This window comes from Hypomesus transpacificus, chromosome 21 (genome assembly GCF_021917145.1).
Source record: "Hypomesus transpacificus isolate Combined female chromosome 21, fHypTra1, whole genome shotgun sequence".
NCBI classification, from domain to species: Eukaryota; Metazoa; Chordata; class Actinopteri; order Osmeriformes; family Osmeridae; genus Hypomesus; species Hypomesus transpacificus.
The window spans coordinates 643,509-654,941 of NC_061080.1; the positions used below are offsets into that span (position 1 = coordinate 643,509).

At 42.3% G+C, this 11,433-nt stretch overlaps 1 long non-coding RNA gene across 1 annotated transcript; it reads right to left on the reverse strand.

Moving 5' to 3' along the window:
- Positions 1–3,391: 3,391 nt before the first annotated feature.
- LOC124483669 lies at positions 3,392–8,534 on the reverse strand. Its single transcript, XR_006957887.1, has 3 exons — positions 8,490–8,534; positions 4,123–4,217; positions 3,392–3,757 (listed from the first exon to the last, which is right to left on the reverse strand). It is a non-coding gene; the product is annotated as an uncharacterized LOC124483669 (long non-coding RNA).
- Positions 8,535–11,433: the final 2,899 nt, after the last annotated feature.

Genomic DNA, 11,433 nt, shown 5'->3' on the forward strand with positions numbered 1-11,433 from the left:
TCAATTCAGTGACCCCCATGGCACTTGTAACGACTTAATGAATAAACCAACAGCACATTAAGACACAAGTGGTTCTCCTTCAAGTCAACGTTTTTTTTGTTTTTTTTCCCTCGACTTCACAAAGCTGTAATCAATTTCTTTGCTCTTCCCAAGTGTTTAAATGCTCTTTTCATACCTTCTTCCTTTTGCTTCTTTCCTCCCTCCCTTGATCTCCTTCTCTCTAATCAAGGTGTTTCTGTGTCTTTAATGGCTGAGTAACTGCAGTGAGTTAGAAGAGAACCGGGAGGGCATGGTAGTAGAGGTGGCGAAGGCGGTTGGAGGGTTATCATGTTGTCCGTGTCTAACTTCCCTTTCACCAGTTGACAGTGAGTCAGGAGGGAGAAAGGACACGCTGTAACTGAGAGGAGGAGACTAACAGCCCATTTGCACATTCCTTCCACAGCGCGACAAAGACTAATTATCTCCCTCTCTCTCTCTGGGAAATCAATTCCATATCATGAAGGGTTTTCAGAGACCGAGCGCTTGCACACAAAGTCAGGAGCTGGGCAACATAAAATGGCAACAATGTGCTACATTTCACTGCCTCAGATGTGAATCGTTATTGGTATTTATTGTTGTGCTTCGCCTTGCTTCTCCTGGGGTGATACCGTTGGGGCGAGTGGGATGGGGAAAGAACTGCCTTCTGGTAGGTGAACACTGGAAGATCACATGGTACTCAGCAGAACTACCATACAGGATGTGTGAAATGGCTGTGAGTGACACACAAGGTCATCCATGAAGGGCCCGTGTATGTGCCTGAGAAGAACAAACTTCCAGCTATACCCTGACGTCTAAGAATATACTGTAGTATACAGTACAGCATGTCACTCTACATGGCTTACTGTACGTGACTGGCTGCCATTCTGAAAACGACGGCTTAGAATGGAGGAGGGGACATCGCCGGTTGCAGTCAAGAGGTACAACATCAGGTGACGTCTTCCAATTCTTTGTCCCAATTAAAAGACTGGTCTCAGATGAGGGGAGACGGAGATGTGTTAATTGGCTGGGAAGACGGAGGGCTTCAGAGCAGAAGCGGTCTAATTGGACGAGGTTCCTCTGGTTCGTCCGAGGATTGGTTCTGAACAAACGCCCACAATTCAACCCACATTTCAAGTGAAATACTTGTAACCGGGCGACCATTCCTGAAGGGACGGAACCACAGCAACACATGGAATCCAGTCAGTATAATACAATGTACTTCCATGACACATTCTTCAGTAATATGTTAAATCTAAAAGGAACAACATGTTTGTTCTGCCATCGCATTCAATCATCCCATTCCACAACCCTACAGTTGGGTATTGTTCTGAGTCAAGTCAGCAGAGGTGAGCCCATACCATTTTCTGTGACAGCAGGTGAATTAGGCTTTCAAGTGAAAGACTTGTAACCGGGCGACCGTTCCTGAAGGGACGGAACCACAGGAACACATGGAATCCAGTCAGTATAATACAATGTACTTCCATATTACTATTTCTCTGAAAGCCATTCCTGTCCTTCCTCTGATGTGTTTCGTCATGCATGTGATACGACTCCTGTAGAGCTACGTAGGTGTTTTTGAACCAATAGCAGTGAGCCATTCCAAAGTAGAAAGACCGACACAGTACAATGAATGCTAGCCAACTAATCCACAGTTTAGCTCAATCAATAAGAGGCAAACCTAATTACCATTTCAGTCTACCAAATTGCCCGAAACAATTTTCTACAGTGCTAGGGATTAGTAATTACTACCAATTAATATGCGCCATCATAGGTTTTAGTTCTTGCATATATCACAAAACGAATTGATGTCAATTTGGGCCAACGTACAATCTAATTTGTATCATTTTTTTTCGATACAGACATTAAAGGTAGAGAAGAGATGAATGAACATTCCCTCAGGAATGAACAGTGCCTCAATCACAGAATAGTAGATTTTGCATTTTCAAAATGACGCCTTTTCAATGTTTGTGTGTGTGTGTGTGCGTGTGGGGGTTGAGCTAGTGAGAGACTACCAGAGAAAAAAAGTGAGCAAAATCCTCGAAGTGTTTTTATACTGTCATCACGTGACACGGTGCAAGACCACACCAAGTAATTCCTGGGTTTGTGATTCTCCTCTGTAGACTAACTCAAATATGATAAACGTTCTAGTATAACTTCAACTGGAAACTAACAACACTGCTAACAAGTAACAGTCCAATAAAAATGCCGATTTAATAAACTGACGATTATAATTAGATCAGAAGATAAGTGATGCGTCTTGGGAGCAGGACGGGGGGAAAAAAAACAAACTGAGAATCACACATCTTAATCACCATAACCATGTCCCCCCCCACACATTCAACTGAGATAGGCGTCACAGAGAACACTTTTTTCTCGAGTCAGGGTGGTGTCCGGTCGCCATCTGGAAACGCACACGGAAGACAGATGCATTACCCCCCCACGCCCCCTCTGCGGTCTCAGGGGCGAACTCAATCTGTATCAGATTGGCAGTACTAGCAGATAATCATTAGAGGCGGCATCCCAGCCATGTAATTAAAAGGCCCAACTTCATTTTCCTAGAGGTCAGTTGTCATTGAAGCTGTGGCTACGTCCCAACACTGTTAAACAGATCTGTCACCTTTTCTTCCTGAGCAGGGCAGGTCGGGGAGAAATGGCATTGGTAGGGGAAGCACAGAGAAAATGGCGGATTAAATAGATTGGTTGTTTTGTTTTTAGATCTTGTAAATTGTAAGTAGTTGACAATTACGGAGCGAGGTCGGTAATGAAACTTAACAAAAAGAACAAAAAAGGGGGCTGCAAAGACACGGCACAGCCACAGGCTATAGAGCAATTTCAAGGCTATTTGAGAATCTCTGAGAGACAGATTGTCGGTGGGAACACCAAATGAGTCAGAGTATATAAATACATATTGTCAATATGTGTTAATTATCACACGTTGTGTTGGTTCCATCTGAGTTAATCCCAAACTCATTGTTCGTCTAGCCCGGGGGCGCCATGCGGCGTCGGCTGGATGTGAGTGACAGTGACAGTTGGATGTTTGAGAGTGACTGACATGGCATCGGTCGGGGGTCTTTTGGAAGTGATGCATCTTCAAACTTATTTACGGAGACGTGCGCAGATGGGATTCTAGACTTAACGCCATTAAAACATGATCAAACTTTGGATAAAAGTGTCTGTTAAATTAAAACATTGCAATATGTGTGAACAGAAAAAGTTTTACACATATACTTGGTGCACTGTTGAGTACCACTAGCAGCCAAATGACAGTGCACCTAGTGTGGCTACTGTAATGACATTTCACATGATGAGGTACTGCAATGCGGCAGTATAGTATTATTAGTGTAAAACAACAGCACAACAACATTTTTGTTTTACACCAAATTCTTTTAATGTGATGAAGTTTTCAACGCTTATTGATAATCATTCATCCCAGAGCAAACATAACGAATTCATCACAACTCAATGCATCATCCATAAACACAGCATTCTTTACCGCTTAACAGAGAATTAATCAATCATCGCCAGCAATGGATCAAAAGGCCCATCAGTACGGTTTGCCCCAACGTGTACTCTGTAAAAAATCCACCGCTTGCCTTTAGTGGTTCAACGAACACCACGCTTGTTTCGTGTCAGACAGGAAAACAGAGGAGGGGAGCGGAGAAAGAAAAGAGTTTTGAGTTCCATCTTCTACCCACGATGCGGTGATGAATGGGAGGTAGATAGCTCGCGGCGGGGTCATCTATCACAAGGTGTAGTATTAATTAATGTTGTAGGAGGGGCGCCAGGAAGACATCTCACATCAGCAAAAATAGAAAAGGGGGGGGGGGGGGGGGGTTGAGCACAAAATACATGCCTTTTTGAGCTGTGGCTAGCAGCTTGGATTAAACGTAGTTTACTGCCACTGAAATGGGGATATTTAAGGGATACCCTGCTCTTAAAACTCACAGACATGCATACCAACACATGAACATGCACACTTTTATTACCTCATGTTTTGCACTGTAATGTGTGTGTGTGTGTGCGCAGAGGGGGGGCTGAAGACAGTGTGTACTACAGCAGACACAGGCATAAACATGGGTCTTATCAGCGTGAAATGCAACTTACAGTATTAATGGAGAGTTTTCATCACGCCACTGTATGATTTATGTGACTGGTCATTTTTTATGCCCCGCGACTGTAAATCATCGCAGAGGAAAAACCTGGGAACAAACAAATGCCGTCATGATTGACAGAGCAAAGTGATTTCCATTCATAACTGCTGAGCTTCTGGGGCATCCGTGTCCAATATCAGCCTGACAAAGTTAACTATGTAGGAGCCAGGAGACTTCCGCACAGACACATTATAATTCAAGTCTCACAATGTTTCTAACCCAGCATTCTTTTGTAAATACTTGATTATTAGACCTATATGATATATGTTTGAGGACTTGTTATGCTGATTATAGATTGTCTGCTTCAAAAACATCCACTTAAGGTCTTTTTTTAAGGTCAGCCTTTTAGCAAAAAATCCAATGTGCAATGTTCAGCCAAAGCCTTGGGCCTAGAGGGTTGTGAGATGCAAGGTTCGCCTGTTCCATTAAATGAATGCGCAGAATGAAGCAACGTTCCAAGGTTAAATATCTCTAAGAATAAAATAAAATATATAATGAACAGAGGACTAGTAAAGAGATTTCTTGTTTGTGAATACTAAAGCGAAGTTTGAGATGAAACGGCTGTGATAAAAAGGCAAATAACTCAAATTTAGAATCTAAGAAATAATTTAACAAAAGCCTTGTGTGAGATGAGTGGAATGACTGGTACTGTTATGCATAAGAATGTTCTACATTTTGCTAAGGTTGTACATCCTAGTGTATACCCAACTGAGATTAAAGCTTTTAAAATGTGTCAATTTACTTCAAATATAAGGAGATTGGAGGTTAATTTGGGGTTAAGATTAGAGTGTACTGGGTATAGTAGGTTTGTCATGGGTAGGGTCAGCTTTCCTGTTAACAAATGAGCGAGGTGTCTAGGGCACTGGCTTGTACTCCAGACCCTTAAAATCTCAAATCATACAGGAAATATGGGGCCCCTGGTGGGCCCCTGACCTGACCAGAGCCCTTAGAATCGCCCTAATCTGTGCTCTAGCGCACCTGTTGATAACACCCTCTGGAAATCGAAAACAGATCTGAGAGGTTACAAACTAATACACATTTGCGAACTGGTCTGGCGATGCCAGGCTAGGACTCTTGTACTACAACAAGAATCTAATTTCTGCAGGTGCTTTTATTCAAACCGATGTGTAGAGGGGGATCTGAACCTGGGAGCTCTTGATCTGCAGTCCAATGCAGTATATAACACTGAGCTATTCCCATCAGACAGTAAAAGGTTAGGGTTGTATTGGCAGATCATGTTGTTAATCCTACAACAGAGTACTCTCTCTCTCTTTCGTCCAAACCGTCTTGGATGGGAGACAGTGTTAATAAGACAAGGCCTAGCTGACTCAGCAGATTCCCATCCCATCCCAGCCACCTCTCTCCTCTTGTCTCTTTCCTCTTAGGAGGGTTTCCTGTTCAATATGTGGAGATGTTGGGGTTGAGCCTAGTTCTTGGTGTGAAAGACATTACTTTAAGTAGCGCGACACCTCCACACAGATACAGGACACACAATCACACACTTTGCGCAAGACACTAAAATGTTGGCAATATGTGGAGATCTTGGGGATGAGCTAGCGAGCGACACCTCCTAAACACTAAGTCCTCTCGTCTCTGACGTGTTTCGACCGTTGCTCATTTGCAGGCTGCTGTTCTCTCCTGATAGGTTTGGTAAACATCCATCACGCCGCCAACCAGAGTCAGCGTCGGGTCGGACATCAAGAGAGCAAATTATCAGCTGCCATCATCTCTCCCTGGGCATTATAAATATGGTGTTTATCTCCCAAGCTGATCCTCACACTCCCTTTAATGTATTCCTGATCTGACAGCCAAAGAGAAGAAATGATGAATCTCTCTTTGGACCGTTTAAGACGAGGCAGGTCTGGAGCCGTAACTTTAGAAGCAGCAGCAGCAGCCCAAGAACGAACTTCTCTTCCTGGCGATGAATAATTCACAGGACGACAAAACGGTGCGCCAATTACCATCCTATCGTATTTACAGCAAAGTTGTAACCCGTCTCTTTGGCAGTTTAAAAGCCGTGATGATACCAGAGACGGATGAGATCTCAGTGATGCGTTTTTACAGCGACTATAAAGCAACACGCCACATGCAGCTGATTTATTTTTGTTCTTTCTGAGCTATTTTTAAACCGTGTACTACCTTATTTTCTTTCTTTTTTTTTTTACACGCGTGAATGAATCTCAAATCACAATTATGCAGAGTGAACGCTCATTTCCATGCGATTGGAGGGAAGACCTAACACTCTCCTGAGGTTCACTGCACGTCATGATCTAAATTCCTTTCCCGTTCGATTGCTAGTCATCCTGTTTTACCCCTCAGGCTTGACACCATTCTGAATCACGGCATCTCTGACACAAACCAGACAGCTGGATAATCCAGGGCTCAGTTTTATCGTTCATTAGTTTGGTTGTGTCCAAACAAATCTGCTCCCTGTGGAATGCACTGCAACATCTTACAATTTAGCCACCGACCGTAAGCCATTGAGGGTCATCTCTGTATCTTAAGAAAAACTTAATAATAATACATATATATATGGTAAAAAATTGTATATTTAGCAATTACAGTATACAAAAGAATGAGGTAAACAGTAGTAGCACATGAACATCCAGTGTACCAACTTACATAAATTAAAAACATACGACAGTAATCTTTACATAGAATAAAAAAAAAATAATCAAATAGAACATGAAAACAAACTTACAATTAGAGGTTTCATGGAAAAAGAACTCTACAGTTTCCACAATTGTACTACTTTTTTTTTGTTATCCAGCGATTGAAGTGACTTCAGTAGAGATTTAATGGTCATCTCTATCTTCTTAATGCTCAGGCTCTCGCATGACATCACTGAGGAATTCTGATCAGTGCTAGTGGGTCCTTGCAATATAATTTATGTATCGCTCTAAAAACTTTATTGATTTTCATATTTGCCTGAGTACCTAGAGTTGGCACGTCTCGCTCCATTAACTTCCCACCCAGAGGAGACAAGTCACACGTGGAAGTGTATTTTACCATCACAGCTTCTGAGAAGAGCTGACTTGAAGGCAGCTAATTTATATATCCATATAATAATTACAGTGTGATCAGATAGTGATATTGTTAAAATGGGACAAATAGATTGAGGGATTAATCTGGGGGTGGGTTATCAAAGTTACATACATATTTCATGTAGAATCATGCTTAATGCAAGAAATAAGAATGATTAGGCCTTAACATTCATATTTGGATTTCTTTTGTAGTTGTTTTATTAAATCCTAATCCGTGCTGGATCAGACGTCATCTAGACAGTAGAGAGATTTATCTCCTCTATTTAATATTTTCAACTGACACTGAGCAAAAAGATTGTTGCTGAAACGGCCTTATGGGGCATTACAGTCTCTGTTATTAATCTCCTTTGAAATGGCGCAGACACCCAAAGCAAAAGGGAGGGGGGGATGGGGGAAGTTCCACCACTCCTAACGACTTTTTTTGCGTGTACTTTCAAGTCATGTTCTTTTGAACCTATACAATTGAATGAAATAGCACAAAGTGCCCTTCTGGCGTATCAACTTTTCTCCGGCCTCATCCTAACTGTCCTACTCTTAACATTCTCAGAATCAGAAAACGTCAGGCAGGCAGATGGATGCTAGTCGTTTGTGTTGTGTCTATAACGACAACAACAACCACCACCACAGAACAACAAACAACCTAAAACACACAACCTAGAAATGCACTACGTAGTGCGGCAATGCAACAGATTTTATGTGAAACCAATTAATGTGTTTCGCAGCTTTCTCTCCCCGTATCCGTACCCCCACACCGGAGGTTCTGCTCGGTTGTTAACGTTATATATGGACGACAATGGTACACTGCTATACGGTACAGTCAGTATTAGAAATGCAACGACTCTGTCATGAAGTGCTGCAACACATCTTTGGTGCGACCAAATTATCACCAAACAACCTGTTACACACAGCTCTCCATTTACCCCGCAGGGCTGCTAACTTGTAACGTTAGACACCTGCCCTAAAAACAAGTAATCAATGGCCTTCTATTGGCCTATTGTTTTTTAATTGTTAAAATTGTCCAATTAAATTATTAACCATGTACGCTACCTTCTGCTAACGCTGCAAAACGTTATGCTTGCTAGTATGTAAATGTTTGCTCGGAGATAGCTAGTTTTACGTTAATACACTCTCAACCCTCTCGAGAGAAGGTTTTAACGTTGAGCTAGCTATCCCCGAGATGCTCTCGGTCAAATACTTAAAAAGATTGCATGTGGCGTGAGAAAAAACATAGTGCTAATTTTGGTAGCTAACGAATAGTGAGTTTTAGAATTCTTACCTGGCTGACTCGTCTGGAGGTGTGCGTGGTTGCTGGATTTCGTCTGGCATCGCGATAGCTCGCCGGGATAATCAGATGCGCATTGCTGTGCTGATGCAAATCCGGACAGACACACAGACTCAACCGATTATAGTGTCTGATGTGAACTGCTCAACTGATTCGCAATTATTTATAATTTGCCATTCTGTACACCTTTTCACCTACCAAAACGCAAGACCTGCACAGAATCTCTTTGAAATGTAAACACAAGTACAATACTGCAACAACTTGAACTGTTATCTCCTTTGACAACCCCCCACCACCCACACACCAAAAAAAGGCAATTAATTCAAGTGCAAATTAGATCCGTACTCTAAATTTATCAAGGGCTAAGAATCAAAGTAATGCTCAGCGAGGTCATCTCAAGGTAAATTCATTCTCACAACAATGAGGCACCCAAATATCCCTTTCATGTTTTAGATGGTAATAATTACCAAACATAATTTGTTGGGGTTTGGCTGAACTGTTCAGAAACAGCCCTCTCGTCCAACACAAACCGCCATTTTTTTTCCTGCTGTTTTTTCACCTTGAGCTCTTTAATCTGGGGTTCTTGGGTCTAACCTCAACCCTGGGGAAATCATGGATTTTGTGTCTCACTTAAAAAAAGAAGAAGAAAGAATTGTTCAATGTTTGAATTTGAAAGCAAACTAATTACTCGGATTTAATCGTTGTAGGTACACACCCTCCGACTCCCTTGTAAATCACAGTCTGAATTGTCCCCTAATGCTAACTGAATACACATGCATGTTGATGCAGTTGAAGGAAGAGGGGTGAAAATCTGAAATCCAAATGAAATATTACGTGTAGTCGAAATATCTGTGTCCTGACGTTGTGTCCTTGGGCAAGGCACTTCACCCTACTTGCCTCGGGGGAATGTACCTATATTTACTGTTAAGTTGCTCTGAATGAGAGTGTCTGCTAAATGACTAAATTTAAATGTAATGTAAATATGATGTGGAATTTATAGACATTAATGATTGGTAGACTGTCCATTACTGTCGACGTGTGCACACGGACATCCTCTGCATTTCTCACATTCTTTGTGATTGCTGTGCAAAGGGATGTGTTTGGTGGTGAGTCTGAATGCATGCAATATGTACACATATTGTTCATTTCCATGGTGAGATGCTACATAACACGATTGATTCCTGTAAAGGGCAAGAGTGGCATTTCTTTAGCAGCCATGACATTTATCGGGGGAAGCATTTCAACGTCTGGTGTGCAAAGTGTGTTATTGTGTGTCCTATTTATCGGTGGAGTTGTTGAGATACTTAAAGTAATGTGTCTTTCACACCAAGAACTAGGCTTTTAAGACATGGATTTCTCATAGGGCTAAACCATGGCGATCCATTCCTAGCCGTCAATTCAAGTGCATTGTGCACTGTCCGAACTAAAGTATACATAAATACTAAAGGGCTTAAATCAAATGATGATGAAACATGACCATCTGCCTCTGGTGGTGTTCCTTTTTTATGGTAGCCGATCGGCATCTTACTTAACCAAAACAGGCGGGCAAGCTCAGACCTACAGCACAGCTCACCCTAGTTTCACCTGTGACATTGAGTCGGGAAAAATACATTTAAAAAAAACCCACAAAGTTGACTTTCCAACCACTCGTGGCTCTTGTGCTTCCACTGCAAATATTAGAAAAAAAGGTTTCATTTCCTGGTGTGGTCGTAAGAAGATACATGGGTGCTGTAGCCAATTAGCTAGCATCTTCCACTGCCCATTCATCATGTGTACTATATGGGAGTGGATAGAGCATGGTAATATCATTATTAACGAGAGGGGATAAGCTAAACCTGTGTTTAGGTCAGGGGTGAGTTAATGGAAGTCATACAAGAGGAACCGTCAACTTGAGTAAGTGTAGTGCAGAGGGAGGTCTCTGTAGGGCCTTCTCATGGTTTGCTATTGCAGTGTATGTGGTCAGCAGAAACATGGTGGACGAGGCCTCAGTGTGCGGAGCCAGAGGACCTAGACAGTAGACAGTAGCAGGACCTAGAGGACCTAGACAGTAGCAGCATATGTTGACTCTTATGTTCCTTTATCTTGTGTCAGATGAGCGGTTAGGAAATCGGGCAAGTAATCAGAAGGTTGCTGGTTCGATTACCGACCATGCAAAATGACGTTGTGTCCTTGGGCAAGGCACTTCACCCTACTTGCCTCGGGGGAATGTCCCTTACTGTAAGTCGCTCTGGATAAGAGCGTCTACTAAATGTAAATGGAATGTGTCAATGCCACCTGTTTGATTTAATCTAGGTGACTCGCCACACAACAGCGCCGCTACCTTATATAAGTCAAACCTACAAAAATGCAACTTGTTCTCCCAAACAAAGAGTACAACTGGGTATTTTGTTTACAATAGAAAATAGCTCTACAAAGTTGAATCATTTTGAGCATCCACTCTCCTCTTCCTCACAGCCGCAGAGCTAACCCAGTGGTGGCCACCACTAAAAGCTTGTTATCAGTTGGTTCTCAGCTTGGGCTGTGACCTCTGACCCGGTTCCTTCCTGCCCACACTCAGCGGGTGTGAACACATCGTCCGGGGCCAGGGACCAGTGACATGACTCTTGGATACGGGAGTCTGGAAGAGAAATTCAGTAGGCGGTTTTGCAACACACATATACACTAGAAACATTTATAACATTTCGTAAGGCACCTTCCATTAAAGTTTTGAACTACAAGCAATAAGGACCCAAGAGGTTACGGAAGCAACGTGGTAGCTGCTTTCTCAGGTTCTTACATAACAATATAAGGATGATGACGTTCAAGCCACCATTCACAGTGTTATTTCTATCCCATCATAACAGCAGTCTTAAAGTAACTCGAACAAAAGAAAGAAAAGGGTCAAAGCAAGTATGTTCACCCTCCCTCCCCCGGAACCAACACAAATCAACTTTGCACT